General features: G+C 48.5%; 27 non-coding genes across 27 annotated transcripts; all 27 read left to right on the top strand.

Moving 5' to 3' along the window:
* The first annotated feature begins 1,191 nt into the window (after positions 1–1,191).
* On the top strand, positions 1,192–1,265 carry trnaf-aaa. Its single transcript has one exon. It is a non-coding gene; the product is annotated as a tRNA-Phe (tRNA).
* Positions 1,266–1,959: 694 nt separating this feature from the next.
* trnap-cgg lies at positions 1,960–2,031 on the top strand. The gene has a single exon. It is a non-coding gene; the product is annotated as a tRNA-Pro (tRNA).
* Positions 2,032–2,765: 734 nt separating this feature from the next.
* Positions 2,766–2,839, top strand: trnai-aau. Its single transcript has one exon. It is a non-coding gene; the product is annotated as a tRNA-Ile (tRNA).
* An 86-nt stretch (positions 2,840–2,925) lies between these two features.
* On the top strand, positions 2,926–2,997 carry trnaf-gaa. The gene has a single exon. It is a non-coding gene; the product is annotated as a tRNA-Phe (tRNA).
* Positions 2,998–3,531: 534 nt separating this feature from the next.
* Positions 3,532–3,603, top strand: trnap-ugg. Its single transcript has one exon. It is a non-coding gene; the product is annotated as a tRNA-Pro (tRNA).
* Positions 3,604–4,288: 685 nt separating this feature from the next.
* trnai-aau lies at positions 4,289–4,362 on the top strand. The gene has a single exon. It is a non-coding gene; the product is annotated as a tRNA-Ile (tRNA).
* An 86-nt stretch (positions 4,363–4,448) lies between these two features.
* trnaf-gaa lies at positions 4,449–4,521 on the top strand. The gene has a single exon. It is a non-coding gene; the product is annotated as a tRNA-Phe (tRNA).
* A 534-nt stretch (positions 4,522–5,055) lies between these two features.
* trnap-cgg lies at positions 5,056–5,127 on the top strand. The gene has a single exon. It is a non-coding gene; the product is annotated as a tRNA-Pro (tRNA).
* Positions 5,128–5,859: 732 nt separating this feature from the next.
* On the top strand, positions 5,860–5,933 carry trnai-aau. Its single transcript has one exon. It is a non-coding gene; the product is annotated as a tRNA-Ile (tRNA).
* An 86-nt stretch (positions 5,934–6,019) lies between these two features.
* trnaf-gaa lies at positions 6,020–6,093 on the top strand. Its single transcript has one exon. It is a non-coding gene; the product is annotated as a tRNA-Phe (tRNA).
* A 1,340-nt stretch (positions 6,094–7,433) lies between these two features.
* Positions 7,434–7,507, top strand: trnai-aau. Its single transcript has one exon. It is a non-coding gene; the product is annotated as a tRNA-Ile (tRNA).
* An 86-nt stretch (positions 7,508–7,593) lies between these two features.
* On the top strand, positions 7,594–7,666 carry trnaf-gaa. Its single transcript has one exon. It is a non-coding gene; the product is annotated as a tRNA-Phe (tRNA).
* A 536-nt stretch (positions 7,667–8,202) lies between these two features.
* trnap-cgg lies at positions 8,203–8,274 on the top strand. The gene has a single exon. It is a non-coding gene; the product is annotated as a tRNA-Pro (tRNA).
* An 891-nt stretch (positions 8,275–9,165) lies between these two features.
* trnaf-gaa lies at positions 9,166–9,238 on the top strand. The gene has a single exon. It is a non-coding gene; the product is annotated as a tRNA-Phe (tRNA).
* Positions 9,239–9,755: 517 nt separating this feature from the next.
* trnap-cgg lies at positions 9,756–9,827 on the top strand. The gene has a single exon. It is a non-coding gene; the product is annotated as a tRNA-Pro (tRNA).
* Positions 9,828–10,720: 893 nt separating this feature from the next.
* Positions 10,721–10,793, top strand: trnaf-gaa. Its single transcript has one exon. It is a non-coding gene; the product is annotated as a tRNA-Phe (tRNA).
* A 4,275-nt stretch (positions 10,794–15,068) lies between these two features.
* On the top strand, positions 15,069–15,140 carry trnap-cgg. The gene has a single exon. It is a non-coding gene; the product is annotated as a tRNA-Pro (tRNA).
* A 902-nt stretch (positions 15,141–16,042) lies between these two features.
* Positions 16,043–16,114, top strand: trnaf-gaa. The gene has a single exon. It is a non-coding gene; the product is annotated as a tRNA-Phe (tRNA).
* A 521-nt stretch (positions 16,115–16,635) lies between these two features.
* On the top strand, positions 16,636–16,707 carry trnap-cgg. Its single transcript has one exon. It is a non-coding gene; the product is annotated as a tRNA-Pro (tRNA).
* An 890-nt stretch (positions 16,708–17,597) lies between these two features.
* On the top strand, positions 17,598–17,668 carry trnaf-gaa. Its single transcript has one exon. It is a non-coding gene; the product is annotated as a tRNA-Phe (tRNA).
* Positions 17,669–19,139: 1,471 nt separating this feature from the next.
* trnaf-gaa lies at positions 19,140–19,211 on the top strand. Its single transcript has one exon. It is a non-coding gene; the product is annotated as a tRNA-Phe (tRNA).
* A 1,494-nt stretch (positions 19,212–20,705) lies between these two features.
* On the top strand, positions 20,706–20,778 carry trnaf-gaa. The gene has a single exon. It is a non-coding gene; the product is annotated as a tRNA-Phe (tRNA).
* Positions 20,779–21,309: 531 nt separating this feature from the next.
* trnap-cgg lies at positions 21,310–21,381 on the top strand. The gene has a single exon. It is a non-coding gene; the product is annotated as a tRNA-Pro (tRNA).
* A 1,473-nt stretch (positions 21,382–22,854) lies between these two features.
* trnap-cgg lies at positions 22,855–22,926 on the top strand. The gene has a single exon. It is a non-coding gene; the product is annotated as a tRNA-Pro (tRNA).
* Positions 22,927–23,810: 884 nt separating this feature from the next.
* Positions 23,811–23,882, top strand: trnaf-gaa. Its single transcript has one exon. It is a non-coding gene; the product is annotated as a tRNA-Phe (tRNA).
* Positions 23,883–25,372: 1,490 nt separating this feature from the next.
* Positions 25,373–25,445, top strand: trnaf-gaa. The gene has a single exon. It is a non-coding gene; the product is annotated as a tRNA-Phe (tRNA).
* A 1,477-nt stretch (positions 25,446–26,922) lies between these two features.
* Positions 26,923–26,993, top strand: trnaf-gaa. Its single transcript has one exon. It is a non-coding gene; the product is annotated as a tRNA-Phe (tRNA).
* The last annotated feature ends 987 nt before the right edge of the window (positions 26,994–27,980 follow it).

Here is a 27,980-nt window from a genome sequence, read left to right as displayed (position 1 = left end):
TGTTCTTTTCCTTTCTCTCTGCTCGGGAGGTGCCAAACGGGGGTTCTTGCAGAAGACCCCCCCTGGTCAGGGCAGCGCAGTGTCCACCGATCGTTCCATATCTCCTCTTTGCTGCCTCCTTTGTACTGGCCACCATATAGTTGGTGAAGTAACAAAAAGTTGTGCTTTAGTTTTAAGGCTCTTCTTGGTCTTGTTTCTCAGTTAATGTGAGCATGGTGATTTTTGTGTTACGTAAGCTACCTTTGCATCTCTCACCTCGTGCAGCCAGTTAGGTCCAGCCCCAAATTTCAATCCACTGGGAGGCCATCTTTCATTTATTTGGTTTTGACACTGTCTCAAGGCGTTTTGTTTCCTCCCATGTTAGCTCAAGGTCCTTCGTTCTGTCGTTGAAGTAGTTGTTCTTACGCCTTCTCTCTGCTGGCAAGCGGTGCGTGTAGGCTCGTTGGTCTAGGGGTATGATTCTCGCTTTGGTGCGAGAGGTCCCGGTTCAAATCCCGGACGAGCCCGCCAGCAGCTCCATGAGAAGCAGCAGTCTGCTTTGACTCAATTGCGTGACAGTGCTTGTTTTCTGTCAATGTCTGGTCTTTCTATTTTGACTCCTGCTTTCAGGTCTCCTTATAAAGAGCCACTCTGGCCATAGCATAGTTAGGCTGAAGAGCTGAAGGTCTCTAGTTTGATCTTGGATTTCGGCAGTGGATTCCTTGGTGTATGGTTTGGGCACAGTTCTGAAGCTTGCAGGTTTCCAACCATTTCTACCTTGCCAAAAAAAGTGCAGGCACCCTACTGAGGTCGCTTGATTCCACGTTGTAAAGGTTAGCAATCAGGGATCTGAATCTAGCTGTACGAGTTTAAATCTCAGCAATTGACTGGTTGCGTGAGGGGCGAGTGTTCCCCAAAAAACTGAAACTTTTGAACTCAACTGAAACAAGTGTGAGCGTTATCTTGAGGAGGGAAGCATTACAGACCTTGGACTTTATGAAAACAGAATGAACTGTACCGGAGCTGCAGTGTAGCCTTCAGCCTCACGTTCTTTGTTGTAGATGTTCCCATCAGCATTAAACTGCAATGTCTCTTGAGCCCTCTTGCTGGAATTGCCAATAACGGAGGTATGATTCTCGCTTTGGGTGCGAGAGGTCCCGGGTTCAAATCCCGGACGAGCCCTTCAAGTGGGCAGAGAAGCTGCCAAAGACAGGCCGGTTAGCTCAGTTGGTTAGAGCGTGGTGCTAAAAACGCCAAGGTCGCGGGTTCGACCCCTGTACGGGCCAGCCGTTTTTGGTGCTCACAGAGTTCAGCTCTGATCTTCTGATAAAGTGATGGAAATCCCCCCCTGATCAAACACCTTCACGACGTGGCCGAAAAAGCTCAGTTGGGAGAGCGTTAGACTGAAGATCTAAAGGTCCCCTAATTCGATCCCAGGTTTCGGCAGTTGGTGGATGTCTTCTTGCCAGAGAACTATTTGTGTTTAATTGCTTGTGTTTAACTACTATCATGACAAAAAGTGCCTTCTTTGGTCGTTGCTGTAGATGTTCTTTTCCTTTCTCTCTGCTCGGGAGGTGCCAAACGGGGATTCTTGCAGAAGACCCCCCTGGTCAGGGCAGCGCAGTGTCCACCGATCGTTCCATATCTCTTCTTTGCTGCCTCCTTTGTACTGGCCACCATATAGTTGGTGAAGTAACAAAAAGTTGTGCTTTAGTTTTAAGGCTCTTCTTGGTCTTGTTTCTCAGTTAATGTGAGCATGGTGATTTTTGTGTTACGTAAGCTACCTTTGCATCTCTCACCTCGTGCAGCCAGTTAGGTCCAGCCCCAAATTTCAATCCACTGGGAGGCCATCTTTCATTTATTTGGTTTTGACACTGTCTCAAGGCGTTTTGTTTCCTCCCATGTTAGCTCAAGGTCCTTCGTTCTGTCGTTGAAGTAGTTGTTCTTAAGCCTTCTCTCTGCTGGCAAGCGGTGTGTATAGGCTCGTTGGTCTAGGGGTATGATTCTCGCTTCGGGTGTGAGAGGTCCCGGGTTCAAATCCCGGACGAGCCCGCCAGCAGCGCCATGAGAAGCAGCAGTCTGCTTTGACTCAATTGCGTGACAGTGCTTGTTTTCTGTCAATGTCTGGTCTTTCTATTTTGACTCCTGCTTTCAGGTCTCCTTATAAAGAGCCGCTCTGGCCATAGCATAGTTAGGCTGAAGAGCTGAAGGTCTCTAGTTTGATCTTGGATTTCGGCAGTGGATTCCTTGGTGTATGGTTTGGGCACAGTTCTGAAGCTTGCAGGTTTCCAACCATTTCTACCTTGCCAAAAAAAGTGCAGGCACCCTACTGAGGTCGCTTGGTTCCACGTTGTAAAGGTTAGCAATCAGGGATCTGAATCTAGCTGTACGAGTTTAAATCTCAGCAATTGACTGGTTGCGTGAGGCGAGTGTTCCCAAAAACTGAAACTTTTGAACTCAACTGAAACAAGTGTGAGCGTTATCTTGAGGAGGGAAGCATTACAGACCTTGGACTTTATGAAAACAGAATGAACTATACCGGAGCTGCAGTGTAGCCTTCAGCCTCACGTTCTTTGTTGTAGATGTTCCCATCAGCATTAAACTGCAATGTCTCTTGAGCCCTCTTGCTGGAATCGCCAATAACGGAGGTATGATTCTCGCTTTGGGTGCGAGAGGTCCCGGGTTCAAATCCCGAACGAGCCCTCAGAAGGGCTTACTTTCGAAGCTGTTTTGTCACCCAGGATCCCCGGCAAGCATCAAGTGGGCAGAGAAGCTGCCCAAAGACAGGCCGGTTAGCTCAGTTGGTTAGAGAGTGGTGCTAATAACGCCAAGGTCGCGGGTTCGACCCCCGTACGGGCCAGCCGTTTTTGGTGCTCACAGAATTCAGCTCTGATCTTCTGATAAAGTGATGGAAATCCCGCCCTGATCAAAGACCTTCACGACGTGGCCGAAATAGCTCAGTTGGGAGAGCGTTAGACTGAAGATCTAAAGGTCCCTGGTTCGATCCGGGTTTTGGCAGTTGCGGATGTCTTCTTGCCAGAGAACTATTTGTGTTTAATTGCTTGTGTTTAACTACTATCACAACAAAAAGTGCCTTCTTTGGTCGTTGCTGTAGATGTTCTTTTCCGTTTCTCTCTGCTCGGGAGGTGCCAAACGGGGGTTCTTGCAGAAGACCCCCCTGGTCAGGGCAGCGCAGTGTCCACCGATCGTTCCATATCTCCTCTTTGCTGCCTCCTTTGTACTGGCCACCATATAGTTGGTGAAGTAACAAAAAGTTGTGCTTTAGTTTTAAGGCTCTTCTTGGTCTTGTTTCTCAGTTAATGTGAGCATGGTGATTTTTGTGTTACGTAAGCTACCTTTGCATCTCTCACCTCGTGCAGCCAGTTAGGTCCAGCCCCAAATTTCAATCCACTGGGAGGCCATCTTTCATTTATTTGGTTTTGACACTGTCTCAAGGCGTTTTGTTTCCTCCCATGTTAGCTCAAGGTCCTTCGTTCTGTCGTTGAAGTAGTTGTTCTTACGCCTTCTCTCTGCTGGCAAGCAGTGCGTGTAGGCTCGTTGGTCTAGGGGTATGATTCTCGCTTTGGGTGCGAGAGGTCCCGGGTTCAAATCCCGGACGAGCCTGCCAGCAGCTCCATGAGAAGCAGCAGTCTGCTTTGACTCAATTGCGTGACAGTGCTTGTTTTCTGTTAATGTCTGGTCTTTCTATTTTGACTCCTGCTTTCAGGTCTCCTTATAAAGAGCCGCTCTGGCCATAGCATAGTTAGGCTGAAGAGCTGAAGGTCTCTAGTTTGATCTTGGATTTCGGCAGTGGATTCCTTGGTGTATGGTTTGGGCACAGTTCTGAAGCTTGCAGGTTTCCAACCATTTCTACCTTGCCAAAAAAAGTGCAGGCACCCTACTGAGGTCGCTTGGTTCCACGTTGTAAAGGTTAGCAATCAGGGATCTGAATCTAGCTGTACGAGTTTAAATCTCAGCAATTGACTGGTTGCGTGAGGGGCGAGTGTTCCCCAAAAAACTGAAACTTTTGAACTCAACTGAAACAAGTGTGAGCATTATCTTGAGGAGGGAAGCATTACAGACCTTGGACTTTATGAAAACAGAATGAACTGTACCGGAGCTGCAGTGTAGCCTTCAGCCTCACGTTCTTTGTTGTAGATGTTCCCATCAGCATTAAACTGCAATGTCTCTTGAGCCCTCTTGCTGCAATTGCCAATAACGGAGGTATGATTCTCGCTTTGGGTGCGAGAGGTCCCGGGTTCAAATCCCGGACGAGCCCTTCAAGTGGGCAGAGAAGCTGCCAAAGACAGGCCGGTTAGCTCAGTTGGTTAGAGCGTGGTGCTAATAACGCCAAGGTCGCGGGTTCGACCCCCGTACGGGCCAGCCGTTTTTGGTGCTCACAGAGTTCAGCTCTGATCTTCTGATAAAGTGATGGAAATCCCCCCCTGATCAAAGATCTTCACGACGTGGCCGGAATAGCTCAGTTGGGAGAGCGTTAGACTGAAGATCTAAAGGTCCCTGGTTCGATCCCGGGTTTCGGCAGTTGGTGGATGTCTTCTTGCCAGAGAACTATTTGTGTTTAATTGCTTGTGTTTAACTACTATCATGACAAAAAGTGCCTTCTTTGGTCGTTGCTGTAGATGTTCTTTTCCTTTCTCTCTGCTCGGGAGGTGCCAAACGGGGGTTCTTGCAGAAGACCCCCCTGGTCAGGGCAGCGCAGTGTCCACCGATCGTTCCATATCTCTTCTTTGCTGCCTCCTTTGTACTGGCCACCATATAGTTGGTGAAGTAACAAAAAGTTGTGCTTTAGTTTTAAGGCTCTTCTTGGTCTTGTTTCTCAGTTAATGTGAGCATGGTGATTTTTGTGTTACGTAAGCTACCTTTGCATCTCTCACCTCGTGCAGCCAGTTAGGTCCAGCCCCAAATTTCAATCCACTGGGAGGCCATCTTTCATTTATTTGGTTTTGACACTGTCTCAAGGCGTTTTGTTTCCTCCCATGTTAGCTCAAGGTCCTTCGTTCTGTCGTTGAAGTAGTTGTTCTTACGCCTTCTCTCTGCTGGCAAGCGGTGCGTGTAGGCTCGTTGGTCTAGGGGTATGATTCTCGCTTCGGGTGCGAGAGGTCCCGGGTTCAAATCCCGGACAAGCCCGCCAGCAGCTCCATGAGAAGCAGCAGTCTGCTTTGACTCAATTGCGTGACAGTGCTTGTTTTCTGTCAATGTCTGGTCTTTCTATTTTGACTCCTGCTTTCAGGTCTCCTTATAAAGAGCCGCTCTGGCCATAGCATAGTTAGGCTGAAGAGCTGAAGGTCTCTAGTTTGATCTTGGATTTCGGCAGTGGATTCCTTGGTGTATGGTTTGGGCACAGTTCTGAAGCTTGCAGGTTTCCAACCATTTCTACCTTGCCAAAAAAAGTGCAGGCACCCTACTGAGGTCGCTTGGTTCCACGTTGTAAAGGTTAGCAATCAGGGATCTGAATCTAGCTGTACGAGTTTAAATCTCAGCAATTGGCTGGTTGCATGAGGGCGAGTGTTCCCAAAAATTGAAACTTTTGAACTCAACTGAAACAAGTGTGAGCGTTATCTTGAGGAGGAAGCATTACAGACCTTGGACTTTATGAAAACAGAATGAACTGTACCGGAGCTGCAGTGTAGCCTTCAGCCTCACGTTCTTTGTTGTAGATGTTCCCATCAGCATTAAACTGCAATGTCTCTTGAGCCCTCTTGCTGCAATTGCCAATAACGGAGGTATGATTCTCGCTTTGGGTGCGAGAGGTCCCGGTTCAAATCCCGGACGAGCCCTTAGAAGGGCTTACTTTCGAAGCTGTTTTGTCACCCAGGATCCCCGGCAAGCATCAAGTGGGCAGAGAAGCTGCCAAAGACAGGCCGGTTAGCTCAGTTGGTTAGAGCGTGGTGCTAATAACGCCAAGGTCGCGGGTTCGACCCCCGTACGGGCCAGCAGTTTTTGGTGCTCACAGAGTTCAGCTCTGATCTTCTGATAAAGTGATGGAAATCCCCCCCTGATCAAAGACCTTCACGACGTGGCCGAAATAGCTCAGTTGGGAGAGCGTTAGACTGAAGATCTAAAGGTCCCCTGGTTCGATCCCGGGTTTCGGCAGTTGGTGGATGTCTTCTTGCCAGAGAACTATTTGTGTTTAATTGCTTGTGTTTAACTACTATCACGACAAAAAGTGCCTTCTTTGGTCGTTGCTGTAGATGTTCTTTTCCTTTCTCTCTGCTCGGGAGGTGCCAAACGGGGGTTCTTGCAGAAGACCCCCCTGGTCAGGGCAGCGCAGTGTCCACCGATCGTTCCATATCTCTTCTTTGCTGCCTCCTTTGTACTGGCCACCATATAGTTGGTGAAGTAACAAAAAGTTGTGCTTTAGTTTTAAGGCTCTTCTTGGTCTTGTTTCTCAGTTAATGTGAGCATGGTGATTTTTGTGTTACGTAAGCTACCTTTGCATCTCTCACCTCGTGCAGCCAGTTAGGTCCAGCCCCAAATTTCAATCCACTGGGAGGCCATCTTTCATTTATTTGGTTTTGACACTGTCTCAAGGCGTTTTGTTTCCTCCCATGTTAGCTCAAGGTCCTTCGTTCTGTCGTTGAAGTAGTTGTTCTTACGCCTTCTCTCTGCTGGCAAGCGGTGCGTGTAGGCTCGTTGGTCTAGGGGTATGATTCTCGCCGGGTGCGAGAGGTCCGGGTTCAAATCCCCGGACGAGCCCGCCAGCAGCTCCATGAGAAGCAGCAGTCTGCTTTGACTCAATTGCGTGACAGTGCTTGTTTTCTGTCAATGTCTGGTCTTTCTATTTTGACTCCTGCTTTCAGGTCTCCTTATAAAGAGCCGCTCTGGCCATAGCATAGTTAGGCTGAAGAGCTGAAGGTCTCTAGTTTGATCTTGGATTTCGGCAGTGGATTCCTTGGTGTATGGTTTGGGCACAGTTCTGAAGCTTGCAGGTTTCCAACCATTTCTACCTTGCCAAAAAAGTGCAGGCACCCTACTGAGGTCGCTTGGTTCCACGTTGTAAAGGTTAGCAATCAGGGATCTGAATCTAGCTGTACGAGTTTAAATCTCAGCAATTGGCTGGTTGCGTGAGGGGCGAGTGTTCCCCAAAAAATTGAAACTTTTGAACTCAACTGAAACAAGTGTGAGCGTTATCTTGAGGAGGGAAGCATTACAGACCTTGGACTTTATGAAAACAGAATGAACTGTACCGGAGCTGCAGTGTAGCCTTCAGCCTCACGTTCTTTGTTGTAGATGTTCCCATCAGCATTAAACTGCAATGTCTCTTGAGCCCTCTTGCTGGAATTGCCAATAACGGAGGTATGATTCTCGCTTTGGGTGCGAGAGGTCCCGGGTTCAAATCTTGGACGAGCCCTTAGAAGGGCTTACTTTCGAAGCTGTTTTGTCACCCAGGATCCCCGGCAAGCATCAAGTGGGCAGAGAAGCTGCCAAAGACAGGCCGGTTAGCTCAGTTGGTTAGAGCGTGGTGCTAATAACGCCAAGGTCGTGGCTTCGACCCCCGTACGGGCCAGCCGTTTTTGGTGCTCACAGAATTCAGCTCTGATCTTCTGATAAAGTGATGGAAATCCCGCCCTGATCAAAGACCTTCACGACGTGGCTGAAATAGCTCAGTTGGGAGAGCGTTAGACTGAAGATCTAAAGGTCCTTGGTTCGATCCCGGGTTTCGGCAGTTGGCGGATGTCTTCTTGCCAGAGAACTATTTATGTTTAATTGCTTATGTTTAACTACTATCACGACAAAAAGTGCCTTCTTTGGTCGTTGCTGTAGATGTTCTTTTCCTTTCTCTCTGCTCGGGAGGTGCCAAACGGGGGTTCTTGCAGAAGACCCCCCCCTGGTCAGGGCAGCGCAGTGTCCACCGATCGTTCCATATCTCCTCTTTGCTGCCTCCTTTGTACTGGCCACCATATAGTTGGTGAAGTAACAAAAAGTTGTGCTTTAGTTTTAAGGCTCTTCTTGGTCTTGTTTCTCAGTTAATGTGAGCATGGTGATTTTTGTGTTACGTAAGCTACCTTTGCATCTCTCACCTCGTGCAGCCAGTTAGGTCCAGCCCCAAATTTCAATCCACTGGGAGGCCATCTTTCATTTATTTGGTTTTGACACTGTCTCAAGGCGTTTTGTTTCCTCCCATGTTAGCTCAAGGTCCTTCGTTCTGTCGTTGAAGTAGTTGTTCTTACGCCTTCTCTCTGCTGGCAAGCGGTGCGTGTAGGCTCGTTGGTCTAGGGGTATGATTCTCGCTTCGGGTGCGAGAGGTCCCGGGTTCAAATCCCGGACGAGCCCGCCAGCAGCTCCATGAGAAGCAGCAGTCTGCTTTGACTCAATTGCGTGACAGTGCTTGTTTTCTGTCAATGTCTGGTCTTTCTATTTTGACTCCTGCTTTCAGGTCTCCTTATAAAGAGCCGCTCTGGCCATAGCATAGTTAGGCTGAAGAGCTGAAGGTCTCTAGTTTGATCTTGGATTTCGGCAGTGGATTCCTTGGTGTATGGTTTGGGCACAGTTCTGAAGCTTGCAGGTTTCCAACCATTTCTACCTTGCCAAAAAAAAAGTGCAGGCACCCTACTGAGGTCGCTTGGTTCCACGTTGTAAAGGTTAGCAATCAGGGATCTGAATCTAGCTGTACGAGTTTAAATCTCAGCAATTGGCTGGTTGCGTGAGGGGCGAGTGTTCCCAAAATATTGAAACTTTTGAACTCAACTGAAACAAGTGTGAGCGTTATCTTGAGGAGGAAGCATTACAGACCTTGGACTTTATGAAAACAGAATGAACTGTACCGGAGCTGCAGTGTAGCCTTCAGCCTCACGTTCTTTGTTGTAGATGTTCCCATCAGCATTAAACTGCAATGTCTCTTGAGCCCTCTTGCTGCAATTGCCAATAACGGAGGTATGATTCTCGCTTTGGGTGCGAGGTCCGGGTTCAAATCTTGGGCGAGCCCTTAGAAGGGCTTACTTTCGAAGCTGTTTTGTCACCCAGGATCCCCGGCAAGCATCAAGTCGGCAGAGAAGCTGCCAAAGACAAGCCGGTTAGCTCAGTTGGTTAGGCGTGGTGCTAATAACGCCAAGGTCGTGGGTTCGACCCCGTTACGGGCCAGCCGTTTTTGGTGCTCACAGAATTCAGCTCTGATCTTCTGATAAAGTGATGGAAATCCCCCCTGATCAAAGACCTTCACGGCGTGGCGAAATAGCTCAGTTGGGAGAGCGTTAGACTGAAGATCTAAAGGTCCCTGGTTCGATCCCGGGTTTCGGCAGTTGGCGGATGTCTTCTTGCCAGAGAACTATTTGTGTTTAACTACTATCATGACAAAAAGTGCCTTCTTTGGTCGTTGCTGTAGATGTTCTTTTCCTTTCTCTCTGCTCGGGAGGTGCCAAGCGGGGTTCTTGCAGAAGACCCCTGGTCAGGGCAGCGCAGTGTCCACCGATCGTTCCATATCTCCTCTTTGCTGCCTCCTTTGTACTGGCCACCATATAGTTGGTGAAGTAACAAAAAGTTGTGCTTTAGTTTTAAGGCTCTTCTTGGTCTTGTTTCTCAGTTAATGTGAGCATGGTGATTTTTGTGTTACGTAAGCTACCTTTGCATCTCTCACCTCGTGCAGCCAGTTAGGTCCAGCCCCAAATTTCAATCCACTGGGAGGCCATCTTTCATTTATTTGGTTTTGACACTGTCTCAAGGCGTTTTGTTTCCTCCCATGTTAGCTCAAGGTCCTTCGTTCTGTCGTTGAAGTAGTTGTTCTTACGCCTTCTCTCTGCTGGCAAGCGGTGCGTGTAGGCTCGTTGGTCTAGGGGTATGATTCTCGCTTCGGGTGCGAGAGGTCCCGGGTTCAAATCCCGGACGAGCCCGCCAGCAGCTCCATGAGAAGCAGCAGTCTGCTTTGACTCAATTGCGTGACAGTGCTTGTTTTCTGTCAATGTCTGGTCTTTCTATTTTGACTCCTGCTTTCAGGTCTCCTTATAAAGAGCCGCTCTGGCCATAGCATAGTTAGGCTGAAGAGCTGAAGGTCTCTAGTTTGATCTTGGATTTCGGCAGTGGATTCCTTGGTGTATGGTTTGGGCACAGTTCTGAAGCTTGCAGGTTTCCAACCATTTCTACCTTGCCAAAAAAAAAGTGCAGGCACCCTACTGAGGTCGCTTGGTTCCACGTTGTAAAGGTTAGCAATCAGGGATCTGAATCTAGCTGTACGAGTTTAAATCTCAGCAATTGGCTGGTTGCGTGAGGGGCGAGTGTTCCCCAAAAACTGAAACTTTTGAACTCAACTGAAACAAGTGTGAGCGTTATCTTGAGGAGGAAGCATTACAGACCTTGGACTTTATGAAAACAGAATGAACTGTACCGGAGCTGCAGTGTAGCCTTCAGCCTCACGTTCTTTGTTGTAGATGTTCCCATCAGCATTAAACTGCAATGTCTCTTGAGCCCTCTTGCTGGAATTGCCAATAACGGAGGTATGATTCTCGCTTTGGAGTGCGAGAGGTCCCGGGTTCAAATCTTGGGCGAGCCCTTAGAAGGGCTTACTTTGAAGCTGTTTTGTCACCCAGGATCCCGGCGGCAAGCATCAAGTGGGCAGAGAAGCTGCCAAAGACAGGCCGGTTAGCTCAGTTGGTTAGGCGTGGTGCTAATAACGCCAAGGTCGTAACCCGACCCCGTGCGGGCCAGCCGTTTTGGTGCTCACAGAATTCAGCTCTGATCTTCTGATAAAGTGATGGAAATCCCCCCTGATCAAAGACCTTCACGGCGTGGCGAAATAGCTCAGTTGGGAGAGCGTTAGACTGAAGATCTAAAGGTCCCTGGTTCGATCCTGGGTTTCGGCAGTTGGCGGATGTCTTCTTGCCAGAGAACTATTTGTGTTTAATTGCTTGTGTTTAACTACTATCACGACAAAAAGTGCCTTCTTTGGTCGTTGCTGTAGATGTTCTTTTCCTTTCTCTCTGCTCGGGAGGTGCCAAACGGGGGTTCTTGCAGAAGACCCCCCTGGTCAGGGCAGCGCAGTGTCCACCGATCGTTCCATATCTCCTCTTTGCTGCCTCCTTTGTACTGGCCACCATATAGTTGGTGAAGTAACAAAAAGTTGTGCTTTAGTTTTAAGGCTCTTCTTGGTCTTGTTTCTCAGTTAATGTGAGCATGGTGATTTTTGTGTTACGTAAGCTACCTTTGCATCTCTCACCTCGTGCAGCCAGTTAGGTCCAGCCCCAAATTTCAATCCACTGGGAGGCCATCTTTCATTTATTTGGTTTTGACACTGTCTCAAGGCGTTTTGTTTCCTCCCATGTTAGCTCAAGGTCCTTCGTTCTGTCGTTGAAGTAGTTGTTCTTACGCCTTCTCTCTGCTGGCAAGCGGTGCGTGTAGGCTCGTTGGTCTAGGGGTATGATTCTCGCGCCGGGTGCAGAGAGGTCCCGGGTTCAAATCCCGGACGAGCCCGCCAGCAGCTCCATGAGAAGCAGCAGTCTGCTTTGACTCAATTGCGTGACAGTGCTTGTTTTCTGTCAATGTCTGGTCTTTCTATTTTGACTCCTGCTTTCAGGTCTCCTTATAAAGAGCCGCTCTGGCCATAGCATAGTTAGGCTGAAGAGCTGAAGGTCTCTAGTTTGATCTTGGATTTCGGCAGTGGATTCCTTGGTGTATGGTTTGGGCACAGTTCTGAAGCTTGCAGGTTTCCAACCATTTCTACCTTGCCAAAAAGTGCAGGCACCCTACTGAGGTCGCTTGGTTCCACGTTGTAAAGGTTAGCAATCAGGGATCTGAATCTAGCTGTGCACGAGTTTAAATCTCAGCAATTGGCTGGTTGCGTGAGGGGCGAGTGTTCCCCAAAATATTGAAACTTTTGAACTCAACTGAAACAAGTGTGAGCGTTATCTTGAGGAGGAAGCATTACAGACCTTGGACTTTATGAAAACAGAATGAACTGTACCGGAGCTGCAGTGTAGCCTTCAGCCTCACGTTCTTTGTTGTAGATGTTCCCATCAGCATTAAACTGCAATGTCTCTTGAGCCCTCTTGCTGCAATTGCCAATAACGGAGGTATGATTCTCGCTTTGGGTGCGAGAGGTCCCGGGTTCAAATCCCGGACGAGCCCTTAGAAGGGCTTACTTTGAAGCTGTTTTGTCACCCAGGATCCCGGCAAGCATCAAGTGGGCAGAGAAGCTGCCAAAGACAGGCCGGTTAGCTCAGTTGGTTAGAGCGTGGTGCTAATAACGCCCAGGTCGTGGGTCCGACCCGTGCAGGCCAGCCGTTTTTGGTGCTCACAGAATTCAGCTCTGATCTTCTGATAAAGTGATGGAAATCCGCCCTGATCAAAGACCTTCACGACGTGGCGAAATAGCTCAGTTGGGAGAGCGTTAGACTGAAGATCTAAAGGTCCCTGGTTCGATCCGGGTTTGGCAGTTGGCGGATGTCTTCTTGCCAGAGAATATTGCTTGTGTTTAACTACTATCACGACAAAAAGTGCCTTCTTTGGTCGTTGCTGTAGATGTTCTTTTCCTTTCTCTCTGCTCGGGAGGTGCCAAGCGGGGGTTCTTGCAGAAGACCCCCCTGGTCAGGGCAGCGCAGTGTCCACCGATCGTTCCATATCTCCTCTTTGCTGCCTCCTTTGTACTGGCCACCATATAGTTGGTGAAGTAACAAAAAGTTGTGCTTTAGTTTTAAGGCTCTTCTTGGTCTTGTTTCTCAGTTAATGTGAGCATGGTGATTTTTGTGTTACGTAAGCTACCTTTGCATCTCTCACCTCGTGCAGCCAGTTAGGTCCAGCCCCAAATTTCAATCCACTGGGAGGCCATCTTTCATTTATTTGGTTTTGACACTGTCTCAAGGCGTTTTGTTTCCTCCCATGTTAGCTCAAGGTCCTTCGTTCTGTCGTTGAAGTAGTTGTTCTTACGCCTTCTCTCTGCTGGCAAGCGGTGCGTGTAGGCTCGTTGGTCTAGGGGTATGATTCGTGCTCCGGGTGCGAGAGGTCCCGGGTTCAAATCCCGGACGAGCCCGCCAGCAGCTCCATGAGAAGCAGCAGTCTGCTTTGACTCAATTGCGTGACAGTGCTTGTTTTCTGTCAATGTCTGGTCTTTCTATTTTGACTCCTGCTTTCAGGTCTCCTTATAAAGAGCCGCTCTGGCCATAGCATAGTTAGGCTGAAGAGCTGAAGGTCTCTAGTTTGATCTTGGATTTCGGCAGTGGATTCCTTGGTGTATGGTTTGGGCACAGTTCTGAAGCTTGCAGGTTTCAACCATTTCTACCTTGCCAAAAAAAAAGTGCAGGCACCCTACTGAGGTCGCTTGGTTCCACGTTGTAAAGGTTAGCAATCAGGGATCTGAATCTAGCTGTATGCGAGTTTAAATCTCAGCAATTGGCTGGTTGCGTGAGGGGCGAGTGTTCCCCAAAATATTGAAACTTTTGAACTCAACTGAAACAAGTGTGAGCGTTATCTTGAGGAGGAAGCATTACAGACCTTGGACTTTATGAAAACAGAATGAACTGTACCGGAGCTGCAGTGTAGCCTTCAGCCTCACGTTCTTTGTTGTAGATGTTCCCATCAGCATTAAACTGCAATGTCTCTTGAGCCTCTCTTGCTGCAATTGCCAATCGCGGAGGTATGATTCTCGCTTTGGGTGCTTAGAGGTCCTGGTTCAAATCCCGGGCATCAAGTGGGCAGAGAAGCTGCCAAAGTTCGGTTAGCTCAGTTGGGGCGTGACAGTGCTTAACGCGCCAAGGTTTGTCACCCGTGATCCCGGCAAGCGTTTTGGTGAAGAGCTCTGATCTTCTGATAAAGTGATGGAAATCCGGATCAAATCCCGGTTAGCTCAGTTGGGAGAGCGTTAGACTGAAGATCTAAAGATCCGGGTTTCGGCACGGATGTCTTGTTTAATTGCTTGTGTTTAACTACTATCACGACAAAAAGTGCCTTCTTTGGTCGTTGCTGTAGATGTTCTTTTCCTTTCTCTCTGCTCGGGGAGGTGCCAAGCGGGGTTCTTGCAGAAGACCCCTGGTCAGGGCAGCGCAGTGTCCACCGATCGTTCCATATCTCCTCTTTGCTGCCTCCTTTGTACTGGCCACCATATAGTTGGTGAAGTAACAAAAAGTTGTGCTTTAGTTTTAAGGCTCTTCTTGGTCTTGTTTCTCAGTTAATGTGAGCATGGTGATTTTTGTGTTACGTAAGCTACCTTTGCATCTCTCACCTCGTGCAGCCAGTTAGGTCCAGCCCCAAATTTCAATCCACTGGGAGGCCATCTTTCATTTATTTGGTTTTGACACTGTCTCAAGGCGTTTTGTTTCCTCCCATGTTAGCTCAAGGTCCTTCGTTCTGTCGTTGAAGTAGTTGTTCTTCACGCCTCTCTGCTGGCAAGTGTGCGTGTAGGCTCGTTGGTCTAGGGGTATGATTCTCGCTTGGTGCGAGAGAGGTCCCGGTTCAAATCCCGACGAGCCCGCCAGCAGCTCCATGAGAAGCAGCAGTCTGCTTTGACTCAATTGCGTGACAGTGCTTGTTTTCTGTCAATGTCTGGTCTTTCTATTTTGACTCCTGCTTTCAGGTCTCCTTATAAAGAGCCGCTCTGGCCATTCCTTGGTGTATGAAGCTGCCAAAGACAGGCCGGTTAGCTCAGTTGGTTAGAGCGTGGTGCTAATAACGCCAAGGTCGCGGGTTCGACCCGTTCAGCTTTTTGGTGCTCACAGAGTTCGGCTCTGATCTTCTGATAAAGTGATGAAATCCCCTGATCAAAGACCTTCATGACGTGGCAGAAATAGCTCAGTTGTCCAGCGTTAGACTGAAGATCTAAAGGTCCCTGGTTCGATCCCTGGCCACCATATAGTTGCGGATGTAACAAAAGTTGTGCTTTAGTTTTAAGGCTCTTCTTGGTCTTGTTTCTCAGTTAATGTGAGCATGGTGATTTTTGTGTTACGTAAGCTACCTTTGCATCTCTCACCTCGTGCAGCCAGTTAGGTCCAGCCCCAAATTTCAATCCACTGGGAGGCCATCTTTCATTTATTTGGTTTTGACACTGTCTCAAGGCGTTTTGTTTCCTCCCATGTTAGCTCAAGGTCCTTCGTTCTGTCGTTGAAGTAGTTGTTCTTACGCCTTCTCTCTGCTGGCAAGCGGTGCGTGTAGGCTCGTTGGTCTAGGGGTATGATTCTCGCTTCGGGTGCGAGAGGTCCCGGGTTCAAATCCCGGACGAGCCCGCCAGCAGCTCCATGAGAAGCAGCAGTCTGCTTTGACTCAATTGCGTGACAGTGCTTGTTTTCTGTCAATGTCTGGTCTTTCTATTTTGACTCCTGCTTTCAGGTCTCCTTATAAAGAGCCGCTCTGGCCATAGCATAGTTAGGCTGAAGAGCTGAAGGTCTCTAGTTTGATCTTGGATTTCGGCAGTGGATTCCTTGGTGTATGGTTTGGGCACAGTTCTGAAGCTTGCAGGTTTCCAACCATTTCTACCTTGCCAAAAAAAGTGCAGGCACCCTACTGAGGTCGCTTGGTTCCACGTTGTAAAGGTTAGCAATCAGGGATCTGAATCTAGCTGTACGAGTTTAAATCTCAGCAATTGGCTGGTTGCGTGAGGGGCGAGTGTTCCCCAAAATATTGAAACTTTTGAACTCAACTGAAACAAGTGTGAGCGTTATCTTGAGGAGGGAAGCATTACAGACCTTGGACTTTATGAAAACAGAATGAACTGAACTGTACGGAGCTGCAGTGTAGCCTTCAGCCTCACGTTCTTTGTTGTAGATGTTCCCATCAGCATTAAACTGCAATGTCTCTTGAGCCCTCTTGCTGCAATTGCCAATAACGGAGGTATGATTCTCGCTTTGGGTGCGAGAGGTCCCGGGTTCAAATCTTGGACGAGCCCTTAGAAGGGCTTACTTTCGAAGCTGTTTTGTCACCCAGGATCCCCGGCAAGCATCAAGTGGGCAGAGAAGCTGCCAAAGACAGGCCGGTTAGCTCAGTTGGTTAGGCGTGGTGCTAATAACGCCAAGGTCGCGGGTTCGCCAAGCAGCCCCGTGCAGGGCCAGCCGTTTTGGTGCTCACAGAGTTCAGCTCTGATCTTCTGATAAAGTGATGGAAATCCCCTGATCAAAGACCTTCACGGCGTGGCGAAATAGCTCAGTTGGGAGAGCGTTAGACTGAAGATCTAAAGGTCCCTGGTTCGATCCGGGTTTCGGCAGTTGGCGGATGTCTTCTTGCCAGAGAACTATTTGTGTTTAACTTACTATCATGACAAAAAGTGCCTTCTTTGGTCGTTGCTGTAGATGTTCTTTTCCTTTCTCTCTGCTCGGGAGGTGCCAAATGGGGGTTCTTGCAGAAGACCCCCCCTGGTCAGGGCAGCGCAGTGTCCACCGATCGTTCCATATCTCCTCTTTGCTGCCTCCTTTGTACTGGCCACCATATAGTTGGTGAAGTAACAAAAGTTGTGCTTTAGTTTTAAGGCTCTTCTTGGTCTTGTTTCTCAGTTAATGTGAGCATGGTGATTTTTGTGTTACGTAAGCTACCTTTGCATCTCTCACCTCGTGCAGCCAGTTAGGTCCAGCCCCAAATTTCAATCCACTGGGAGGCCATCTTTCATTTATTTGGTTTTGACACTGTCTCAAGGCGTTTTGTTTCCTCCCATGTTAGCTCAAGGTCCTTCGTTCTGTCGTTGAAGTAGTTGTTCTTACGCCTTCTCTCTGCTGGCAAGCGGTGCGTGTAGGCTCGTTGGTCTAGGGGTATGATTCTCGCTTCGGGTGCGAGAGGTCCCGGGTTCAAATCCCGGACGAGCCCGCCAGCAGCTCCATGAGAAGCAGCAGTCTGCTTTGACTCAATTGCGTGACAGTGCTTGTTTTCTGTCAATGTCTGGTCTTTCTATTTTGACTCCTGCTTTCAGGTCTCCTTATAAAGAGCCGCTCTGGCCATAGCATAGTTAGGCTGAAGAGCTGAAGGTCTCTAGTTTGATCTTGGATTTCGGCAGTGGATTCCTTGGTGTATGGTTTGGGCACAGTTCTGAAGCTTGCAGGTTTCCAACCATTTCTACCTTGCCAAAAAAAGTGCAGGCACCCTACTGAGGTCGCTTGGTTCCACGTTGTAAGGTTAGCAATCAGGGATCTGAATCTAGCTGTACGAGTTTAAATCTCAGCAATTGGCTGGTTGCGTGAGGGGCGAGTGTTCCCCAAAATATTGAAACTTTTGAACTCAACTGAAACAAGTGTGAGCGTTATCTTGAGGAGGAAGCATTACAGACCTTGGACTTTATGAAAACAGAATGAACTGTACCGGAGCTGCAGTGTAGCCTTCAGCCTCACGTTCTTTGTTGTAGATGTTCCCATCAGCATTAAACTGCAATGTCTCTTGAGCCCTCTTGCTGGAATTGCCAATAACGGAGGTATGATTCTCGCTTTGGAGTGCGAGAGGTCCGGGTTCAAATCTTGGGCGAGCCCTTAGAAGGGCTTACTTTCTTTGAAGCTGTTTTGTCACCCAGGATCCCGGCAAGCATCAAGTGGGCAGAGAAGCTGCCAAAGACAGGCCGGTTAGCTCAGTTGGTTAGGCGTGGTGCTAATAACGCCAAGGTCGTGGTTCGACCCCGTGCAGGCCAGCCGTTTTGGTGCTCACAGAATTCAGCTCTGATCTTCTGATAAAGTGATGGAAATCCCCCTGATCAAAGACCTTCACGGCGTGGCGAAATAGCTCAGTTGGGAGAGCGTTAGACTGAAGATCTAAAGGTCCTGGTTCGATCCGGGTTTCGGCAGTTGGCGGATGTCTTCTTGCCAGAGAACTATTTGTGTTTAACTACTATCTATGACAAAAAGTGCCTTCTTTGGTCGTTGCTGTAGATGTTCTTTTCCTTTCTCTCTGCTCGGGAGGTGCCAAGCGGGGTTCTTGCAGAAGACCCCTGGTCAGGGCAGCGCAGTGTCCACCGATCGTTCCATATCTCCTCTTTGCTGCCTCCTTTGTACTGGCCACCATATAGTTGGTGAAGTAACAAAAAGTTGTGCTTTAGTTTTAAGGCTCTTCTTGGTCTTGTTTCTCAGTTAATGTGAGCATGGTGATTTTTGTGTTACGTAAGCTACCTTTGCATCTCTCACCTCGTGCAGCCAGTTAGGTCCAGCCCCAAATTTCAATCCACTGGGAGGCCATCTTTCATTTATTTGGTTTTGACACTGTCTCAAGGCGTTTTGTTTCCTCCCATGTTAGCTCAAGGTCCTTCGTTCTGTCGTTGAAGTAGTTGTTCTTACGCCTTCTCTCTGCTGGCAAGCGGTGCGTGTAGGCTCGTTGGTCTAGGGGTATGATTCTCGCTTGGTGCGAGAGGTCCCGGTTCAAATCCCGGACGAGCCCGCCAGCAGCTCCATGAGAAGCAGCAGTCTGCTTTGACTCAATTGCGTGACAGTGCTTGTTTTCTGTCAATGTCTGGTCTTTCTATTTTGACTCCTGCTTTCAGGTCTCCTTATAAAGAGCCGCTCTGGCCATAGCATAGTTAGGCTGAAGAGCTGAAGGTCTCTAGTTTGATCTTGGATTTCGGCAGTGGATTCCTTGGTGTATGGTTTGGGCACAGTTCTGAAGCTTGCAGGTTTCCAACCATTTCTACCTTGCCAAAAAAAAAGTGCAGGCACCCTACTGAGGTCGCTTGGTTCCACGTTGTAAAGGTTAGCAATCAGGGATCTGAATCTGGCTGTACGAGTTTAAATCTCAGCAATTGGCTGGTTGCGTGAGGCGAGTGTTCCCAAAAAATTGAAACTTTTGAACTCAACTGAAACAAGTGTGAGCGTTATCTTGAGGAGGAAGCATTACAGACCTTGGACTTTATGAAAACAGAATGAACTGTACGGAGCTGCAGTGTAGCCTTCAGCCTCACGTTCTTTGTTGTAGATGTTCCCATCAGCATTAAACTGCAATGTCTCTTGAGCCCTCTTGCTGCAATTGCCAATAACGGAGGTATGATTCTCGCTTTGGAGTGCGAGAGGTCCGAGTTCAAATCTTGGGCGAGCCCTTAGAAGGGCTTACTTTGAAGCTGTTTTGTCACCCAGGATCCCGGCAAGCATCAAGTGGGCAGAGAAGCTGCCAAAGACAGGCGGTTAGCTCAGTTGGTTAGGCGTGGTGCTAATAACGCCAAGGTCGTGGTTCGACCCCGTGCGGGCCAGCCGTTTTTGGTGCTCACAGAATTCAGCTCTGATCTTCTGATAAAGTGATGGAAATCCCCTGATCAAAGACCTTCACGACGTGGCGAAATAGCTCAGTTGGGAGAGCGTTAGACTGAAGATCTAAAGGTCCCTGGTTCGATCCGGGTTTCGGCAGTTGGCGGATGTCTTCTTGCCAGAGAACTATTTGTGTTTAATTGCTTGTGTTTAACTACTATCATGACAAAAGTGCCTTCTTTGGTCGTTGCTGTAGATGTTCTTTTCCTTTCTCTCTGCTCGGGAGGTGCCAAGCGGGGTTCTTGCAGAAGACCCCTGGTCAGGGCAGCGCAGTGTCCACCGATCGTTCCATATCTCCTCTTTGCTGCCTCCTTTGTACTGGCCACCATATAGTTGGTGAAGTAACAAAAAGTTGTGCTTTAGTTTTAAGGCTCTTCTTGGTCTTGTTTCTCAGTTAATGTGAGCATGGTGATTTTTGTATTACGTAAGCTACCTTTGCATCTCTCACCTCGTGCAGCCAGTTAGGTCCAGCCCCAAATTTCAATCCACTGGGAGGCCATCTTTCATTTATTTGGTTTTGACACTGTCTCAAGGCGTTTTGTTTCCTCCCATGTTAGCTCAAGGTCCTTCGTTCTGTCGTTGAAGTAGTTGTTCTTACGCCTTCTCTCTGCTGGCAAGCGGTGCGTGTAGGCTCGTTGGTCTAGGGGTATGATTCTCGCGCCGGGTGCGAGAGGTCCGGGTTCAAATCCGGACGAGCCCGCCAGCAGCTCCATGAGAAGCAGCAGTCTGCTTTGACTCAATTGCGTGACAGTGCTTGTTTTCTGTCAATGTCTGGTCTTTCTATTTTGACTCCTGCTTTCAGGTCTCCTTATAAAGAGCCGCTCTGGCCATAGCATAGTTAGGCTGAAGAGCTGAAGGTCTCTAGTTTGATCTTGGATTTCGGCAGTGGATTCCTTGGTGTATGGTTTGGGCACAGTTCTGAAGCTTGCAGGTTTCCAACCATTTCTACCTTGCCAAAAAAAGTGCAGGCACCCTACTGAGGTCGCTTGGTTCCACGTTGTAAAGGTTAGCAATCAGGGATCTGAATCTAGCTGTACGAGTTTAAATCTCAGCAATTGACTGGTTGCGTGAGGGGCGAGTGTTCCCCAAAAAACTGAAACTTTTGAACTCAACTGAAACAAGTGTGAGCGTTATCTTGAGGAGGGAAGCATTACAGACCTTGGACTTTATGAAAACAGAATGAACTGTACCGAGCTGCAGTGTAGCCTTCAGCCTCACGTTCTTTGTTGTAGATGTTCCCATCAGCATTAAACTGCAATGTCTCTTGAGCCCTCTTGCTGGAATTGCCAATAACGGAGGTATGATTCTCGCTTTGGGTGCGAGAGGTCCCGGGTTCAAATCTTGGACGAGCCCTTAGAAGGGCTTACTTTCGAAGCTGTTTTGTCACCCAGGATCCCCGGCAAGCATCAAGTGGGCAGAGAAGCTGCCAAAGACAGGCCGGTTAGCTCAGTTGGTTAGGCGTGGTGCTAATAACGCCAAGGTCGCGTGGCCCGACCCCGTGCGAACCAGCCGTTTTGGTGCTCACAGAATTCAGCTCTGATCTTCTGATAAAGTGATGGAAATCCCGCCCTGATCAAAGACCTTCACGACGTGGCCGAAATAGCTCAGTTGGGAGAGCGTTAGACTGAAGATCTAAAGGTCCCTGGTTCGATCCCGGGTTTCGGCAGTTGGCGGATGTCTTCTTGCCAGAGAACTATTTGTGTTTAATTGCTTGTGTTTAACTACTATCATGACAAAAAGTGCCTTCTTTGGTCGTTGCTGTAGATGTTCTTTTCCTTTCTCTCTGCTCGGGAGGTGCCAAGCGGGGTTCTTGCAGAAGACCCCTGGTCAGGGCAGCGCAGTGTCCACCGATCGTTCCATATCTCCTCTTTGCTGCCTCCTTTGTACTGGCCACCATATAGTTGGTGAAGTAACAAAAAGTTGTGCTTTAGTTTTAAGGCTCTTCTTGGTCTTGTTTCTCAGTTAATGTGAGCATGGTGATTTTTGTGTTACGTAAGCTACCTTTGCATCTCTCACCTCGTGCAGCCAGTTAGGTCCAGCCCCAAATTTCAATCCACTGGGAGGCCATCTTTCATTTATTTGGTTTTGACACTGTCTCAAGGCGTTTTGTTTCCTCCCATGTTAGCTCAAGGTCCTTCGTTCTGTCGTTGAAGTAGTTGTTCTTACGCCTTCTCTCTGCTGGCAAGCGGTGCGTGTAGGCTCGTTGGTCTAGGGGTATGATTCTCGCTTCGGGTGCGAGAGGTCCCGGGTTCAAATCCCGGACGAGCCCGCCAGCAGCTCCATGAGAAGCAGCAGTCTGCTTTGACTCAATTGCGTGACAGTGCTTGTTTTCTGTCAATGTCTGGTCTTTCTATTTTGACTCCTGCTTTCAGGTCTCCTTATAAAGAGCCGCTCTGGCCATAGCATAGTTAGGCTGAAGAGCTGAAGGTCTCTAGTTTGATCTTGGATTTGGCAGTGGATTCCTTGGTGTATGGTTTGGGCACAGTTCTGAAGCTTGCAGGTTTCCAACCATTTCTACCTTGCCAAAAAAAGTGCAGGCACCCTACTGAGGTCGCTTGGTTCCACGTTGTAAAGGTTAGCAATCAGGGATCTGAATCTAGCTGTCTGAGTTTAAATCTCAGCAATTGGCTGGTTGCGTGAGGGCGAGTGTTCCCCAAAAAACTGAAACTTTTGAACTCAACTGAAACAAGTGTGAGCGTTATCTTGAGGAGGGAAGCATTACAGACCTTGGACTTTATGAAAACAGAATGAACTGTACCGGAGCTGCAGTGTAGCCTTCAGCCTCACGTTCTTTGTTGTAGATGTTCCCATCAGCATTAAACTGCAATGTCTCTTGAGCCCTCTTGCTGCAATTGCCAATAACGGAGGTATGATTCTCGCTTTGGGTGCGAGAGGTCCGAGTTCAAATCTTGGGCGAGCCCTTAGAAGGGCTTACTTTGAAGCTGTTTTGTCACCCAGGATCCCGGCAAGCATCAAGTGGGCAGAGAAAGCTGCCAAAGACAAGCCGGTTAGCTCAGTTGGTTAGGCGTGGTGCTAATAACGCCAAGGTCGTGGCCGACCCCGTGCGGGCCAGCCGTTTTGGTGCTCACAGAATTCAGCTCTGATCTTCTGATAAAGTGATGGAAATCCCCTGATCAAAGACCTTCACGGCGTGGCGAAATAGCTCAGTTGGGAGAGCGTTAGACTGAAGATCTAAAGGTCCCTGGTTCGATCCGGGTTTGGCAGTTGGCGGATGTCTTCTTGCCAGAGAACTATTTGTGTTTAACTACTATCATGACAAAAGTGCCTTCTTTGGTCGTTGCTGTAGATGTTCTTTTCCTTTCTCTCTGCTCGGGAGGTGCCAAGCGGGGTTCTTGCAGAAGACCCCTGGTCAGGGCAGCAGCGCAGTGTCCACCGATCGTTCCATATCTCCTCTTTGCTGCCTCCTTTGTACTGGCCACCATATAGTTGGTGAAGTAACAAAAAGTTGTGCTTAGTTTTAAGGCTCTTCTTGGTCTTGTTTCTCAGTTAATGTGAGCATGGTGATTTTTGTGTTACGTAAGCTACCTTTGCATCTCTCACCTCGTGCAGCCAGTTAGGTCCAGCCCCAAATTTCAATCCACTGGGAGGCCATCTTTCATTTATTTGGTTTTGACACTGTCTCAAGGCGTTTTGTTTCCTCCCATGTTAGCTCAAGGTCCTTCGTTCTGTCGTTGAAGTAGTTGTTCTTACGCCTTCTCTCTGCTGGCAAGCGGTGCGTGTAGGCTCGTTGGTCTAGGGGTATGATTCTCGCTTCGGGTGCGAGAGGTCCCGGGTTCAAATCCCGGACGAGCCCGCCAGCAGCTCCATGAGAAGCAGCAGTCTGCTTTGACTCAATTGCGTGACAGTGCTTGTTTTCTGTCAATGTCTGGTCTTTCTATTTTGACTCCTGCTTTCAGGTCTCCTTATAAAGAGCCGCTCTGGCCATAGCATAGTTAGGCTGAAGAGCTGAAGTCTCTAGTTTGATCTTGGATTTCGGCAGTGGATTCCTTGGTGTATGGTTTGGGCACAGTTCTGAAGCTTGCAGGTTTCCAACCATTTCTACCTTGCCAAAAAAAGTGCAGGCACCCTACTGAGGTCGCTTGGTTCCACGTTGTAAGGTTAGCAATCAGGGATCTGAATCTAGCTGTGCGAGTTTAAATCTCAGCAATTGGCTGGTTGCGTGAGGCGAGTGTTCCCCAAAAATTGAAACTTTTGAACTCAACTGAAACAAGTGTGAGCGTTATCTTGAGGAGGAAGCATTACAGACCTTGGACTTTATGAAAACAGAATGAACTGTACCGGAGCTGCAGTGTAGCCTTCAGCCTCACGTTCTTTGTTGTAGATGTTCCCATCAGCATTAAACTGCAATGTCTCTTGAGCCCTCTTGCTGGAATTGCCAATAACGGAGGTATGATTCTCGCTTTGGAGTGCGAGAGGTCCGGGTTCAAATCTTGGACGAGCCCTTAGAAAGGGCTTACTTTGAAGCTGTTTGTCACCCAGGATCCCCGGCAAGCATCAAGTGGGCAGAGAAGCTGCCAAAGACAGGCGGTTAGCTCAGTTGGTTAGGCGTGGTGCTAATAACGCCAAGGTCGTGGGTTCGACCCCCGTGCGGGCCAGCCGTTTTGGTGCTCACAGAGTTCAGCTCTGATCTTCTGATAAAGTGATGGAAATCCCCCTGATCAAAGACCTTCACAGCGTGGCGAAATAGCTCAGTTGGGAGAGCGTTAGACTGAAGATCTAAAGGTCCCTGGTTCGATCCGGGTTTTGGCAGTTGGCGGATGTCTTCTTGCCAGAGAACTATTTGTGTTTAATTGCTTGTGTTTAACTACTATCACGACAAAAGTGCCTTCTTTGGTCGTTGCTGTAGATGTTCTTTTCCTTTCTCTCTGCTCGGGAGGTGCCAAGCGGGGTTCTTGCAGAAGACCCCTGGTCAGGGCAGCGCAGTGTCCACCGATCGTTCCATATCTCCTCTTTGCTGCCTCCTTTGTACTGGCCACCATATAGTTGGTGAAGTAACAAAAGTTGTGCTTTAGTTTTAAGGCTCTTCTTGGTCTTGTTTCTCAGTTAATGTGAGCATGGTGATTTTTGTATTACGTAAGCTACCTTTGCATCTCTCACCTCGTGCAGCCAGTTAGGTCCAGCCCCAAATTTCAATCCACTGGGAGGCCATCTTTCATTTATTTGGTTTTGACACTGTCTCAAGGCGTTTTGTTTCCTCCCATGTTAGCTCAAGGTCCTTCGTTCTGTCGTTGAAGTAGTTGTTCTTACGCCTTCTCTCTGCTGGCAAGCGGTGCGTGTAGGCTCGTTGGTCTAGGGGTATGATTCTCGCCGGGTGCGAGAGGTCCGGGTTCAAATCCCGGAGCAGAGCCGCCAGCAGCTCCATGAGAAGCAGCAGTCTGCTTTGACTCAATTGCGTGACAGTGCTTGTTTTCTGTCAATGTCTGGTCTTTCTATTTTGACTCCTGCTTTCAGGTCTCCTTATAAAGAGCCGCTCTGGCCATAGCATAGTTAGGCTGAAGAGCTGAAGGTCTCTAGTTTGATCTTGGATTTCGGCAGTGGATTCCTTGGTGTATGGTTTGGGCACAGTTCTGAAGCTTGCAGGTTTCCAACCATTTCTACCTTGCCAAAAAAAGTGCAGGCACCCTACTGAGGTCGCTTGGTTCCACGTTGTAAGGTTAGCAATCAGGGATCTGAATCTAGCTGTACGAGTTTAAATCTCAGCAATTGGCTGGTTGCGTGAGGGGCGAGTGTTCCCAAAAAATTGAAACTTTTGAACTCAACTGAAACAAGTGTGAGCGTTATCTTGAGGAGGAAGCATTACAGACCTTGGACTTTATGAAAACAGAATGAACTGTACCGGAGCTGCAGTGTAGCCTTCAGCCTCACGTTCTTTGTTGTAGATGTTCCCATCAGCATTAAACTGCAATGTCTCTTGAGCCCTCTTGCTGCAATTGCCAATAACGGAGGTATGATTCTCGCTTTGGGTGCGAGAGGTCCCGGGTTCAAATCTTGGACGAGCCCTTAGAAGGGCTTACTTTCGAAGCTGTTTTGTCACCCAGGATCCCCGGCAAGCATCAAGTGGGCAGAGAAGCTGCCAAAGACAGGCGGTTAGCTCAGTTGGTTAGGCGTGGTGCTAATAACGCCAAGGTCGCGGGTTCGACCCCCGTACGGGCCAGCCGTTTTTGGTGCTCACAGAATTCAGCTCTGATCTTCTGATAAAGTGATGGAAATCCCCCCTGATCAAAGACCTTCACGACGTGGCTGAAATAGCTCAGTTGGGAGAGCGTTAGACTGAAGATCTAAAGGTCCCTGGTTCGATCCCGGGTTTCGGCAGTTGGCGGATGTCTTCTTGCCAGAGAACTATTTGTGTTTAATTGCTTGTGTTTAACTACTATCATGACAAAAAGTGCCTTCTTTGGTCGTTGCTGTAGATGTTCTTTTCCTTTCTCTCTGCTCGGGAGGTGCCAAACGGGGGTTCTTGCAGAAGACCCCCCTGGTCAGGGCAGCGCAGTGTCCACCGATCGTTCCATATCTCCTCTTTGCTGCCTCCTTTGTACTGGCCACCATATAGTTGGTGAAGTAACAAAAAGTTGTGCTTTAGTTTTAAGGCTCTTCTTGGTCTTGTTTCTCAGTTAATGTGAGCATGGTGATTTTTGTGTTCACGTAAGCTACCTTTGCATCTCTCACCTCGTGCAGCCAGTTAGGTCCAGCCCCAAATTTCAATCCACTGGGAGGCCATCTTTCATTTATTTGGTTTTGACACTGTCTCAAGGCGTTTTGTTTCCTCCCATGTTAGCTCAAGGTCCTTCGTTCTGTCGTTGAAGTAGTTGTTCTTACGCCTTCTCTCTGCTGGCAAGCGGTGCGTGTAGGCTCGTTGGTCTAGGGGTATGATTCTCGCCGGGTGCGAGAGGTCCGGGTTCAAATCCCGGGCGAGCCGCCAGCAGCTCCATGAGAAGCAGCAGTCTGCTTTGACTCAATTGCGTGACAGTGCTTGTTTTCTGTCAATGTCTGGTCTTTCTATTTTGACTCCTGCTTTCAGGTCTCCTTATAAAGAGCCGCTCTGGCCATTAGGCTGAAGAGCTGAAGGTCTCTAGTTTGATCTTGGATTTCGGCAGTGGATTCCTTTGTATGGTTTGGGCACAGTTCTGAAGCTTGCAGGTTTCCAACCATTTCTACCTTGCCAAAAAAAGTGCAGGCACCCTACTGAAAGTCGCTTGGTTCCACGTTGTAAAGGTTAGCAATCAGGGATCTGAATCTAGCTGTACGAGTTTAAATCTCAGCAATTGACTGGTTGCGTGAGGTGAGTGTTCCCCAAAAAACTGAAACTTTTGAACTCAACTGAAACAAGTGTGAGCGTTATCTTGAGGAGGAAGCATTACAGACCTTGGACTTTATGAAAACAGAATGAACTGTACCGAGCTGCAGTGTAGCCTTCAGCCTCACGTTCTTTGTTGTAGATGTTCCCATCAGCATTAAACTGCAATGTCTCTTGAGCCCTCTTGCTGGAATTGCCAATAACGGAGGTATGATTCTCGCTTTGGAGTGCGAGAGGTCCGAGTTCAAATCTTGGGCGAGCCCTTAGAAGGGCTTACTTTGAAGCTGTTTTGTCACCCAGGATCCCGGCAAGCATCAAGTGGGCAGAGAAGCTGCCAAAGACAGGCGGTTAGCTCAGTTGGTTAGGCGTGGTGCTAATAACGCCAAGGTCGTGGGTTCGACCCCGTGCGGGCCAGCCGTTTTGGTGCTCACAGAGTTCAGCTCTGATCTTCTGATAAAGTGATGGAAATCCCCCTGATCAAAGACCTTGCAGCGTGGCGAAATAGCTCAGTTGGGAGAGCGTTAGACTGAAGATCTAAAGGTCCTGGTTCGATCCGGGTTTCGGCAGTTGGCGGATGTCTTCTTGCCAGAGAACTATTTGTGTTTAATTGCTTGTGTTTAACTACTATCATGACAAAAAAGTGCCTTCTTTGGTCGTTGCTGTAGATGTTCTTTTCCTTTCTCTCTGCTCGGGAGGTGCCAAGCGGGGTTCTTGCAGAAGACCCCTGGTCAGGGCAGCGCAGTGTCCACCGATCGTTCCATATCTCCTCTTTGCTGCCTCCTTTGTACTGGCCACCATATAGTTGGTGAAGTAACAAAAAGTTGTGCTTTAGTTTTAAGGCTCTTCTTGGTCTTGTTTCTCAGTTAATGTGAGCATGGTGATTTTTGTGTTACGTAAGCTACCTTTGCATCTCTCACCTCGTGCAGCCAGTTAGGTCCAGCCCCAAATTTCAATCCACTGGGAGGCCATCTTTCATTTATTTGGTTTTGACACTGTCTCAAGGCGTTTTGTTTCCTCCCATGTTAGCTCAAGGTCCTTCGTTCTGTCGTTGAAGTAGTTGTTCTTACGCCTTCTCTCTGCTGGCAAGCGGTGCGTGTAGGCTCGTTGGTCTAGGGTATGATTCTCGCCGGGTGCGAGAGAGGTCCCGGGTTCAAATCCCGGGACAGAGCCCGCCAGCAGCTCCATGAGAAGCAGCAGTCTGCTTTGACTCAATTGCGTGACAGTGCTTGTTTTCTGTCAATGTCTGGTCTTTCTATTTTGACTCCTGCTTTCAGGTCTCCTTATAAAGAGCCGCTCTGGCCATAGCATAGTTAGGCTGAAGAGCTGAAGGTCTCTAGTTTGATCTTGGATTTCGGCAGTGGATTCCTTGGTGTATGGTTTGGGCACAGTTCTGAAGCTTGCAGGTTTCCAACCATTTCTACCTTGCCAAAAAAAGTGCAGGCACCCTACTGAGGTCGCTTGGTTCCACGTTGTAAAGGTTAGCAATCAGGGATCTGAATCTAGCTGTACGAGTTTAAATCTCAGCAATTGGCTGGTTGCGTGAGGCGAGTGTT

Source organism: Puntigrus tetrazona, chromosome 11, assembly GCF_018831695.1.
Source record: "Puntigrus tetrazona isolate hp1 chromosome 11, ASM1883169v1, whole genome shotgun sequence".
NCBI classification, from domain to species: domain Eukaryota; kingdom Metazoa; phylum Chordata; class Actinopteri; order Cypriniformes; family Cyprinidae; genus Puntigrus; species Puntigrus tetrazona.
The sequence above is the reverse complement of the archived record's forward strand: the minus strand, read 5'-3'. Positions and strand labels throughout refer to the sequence as shown.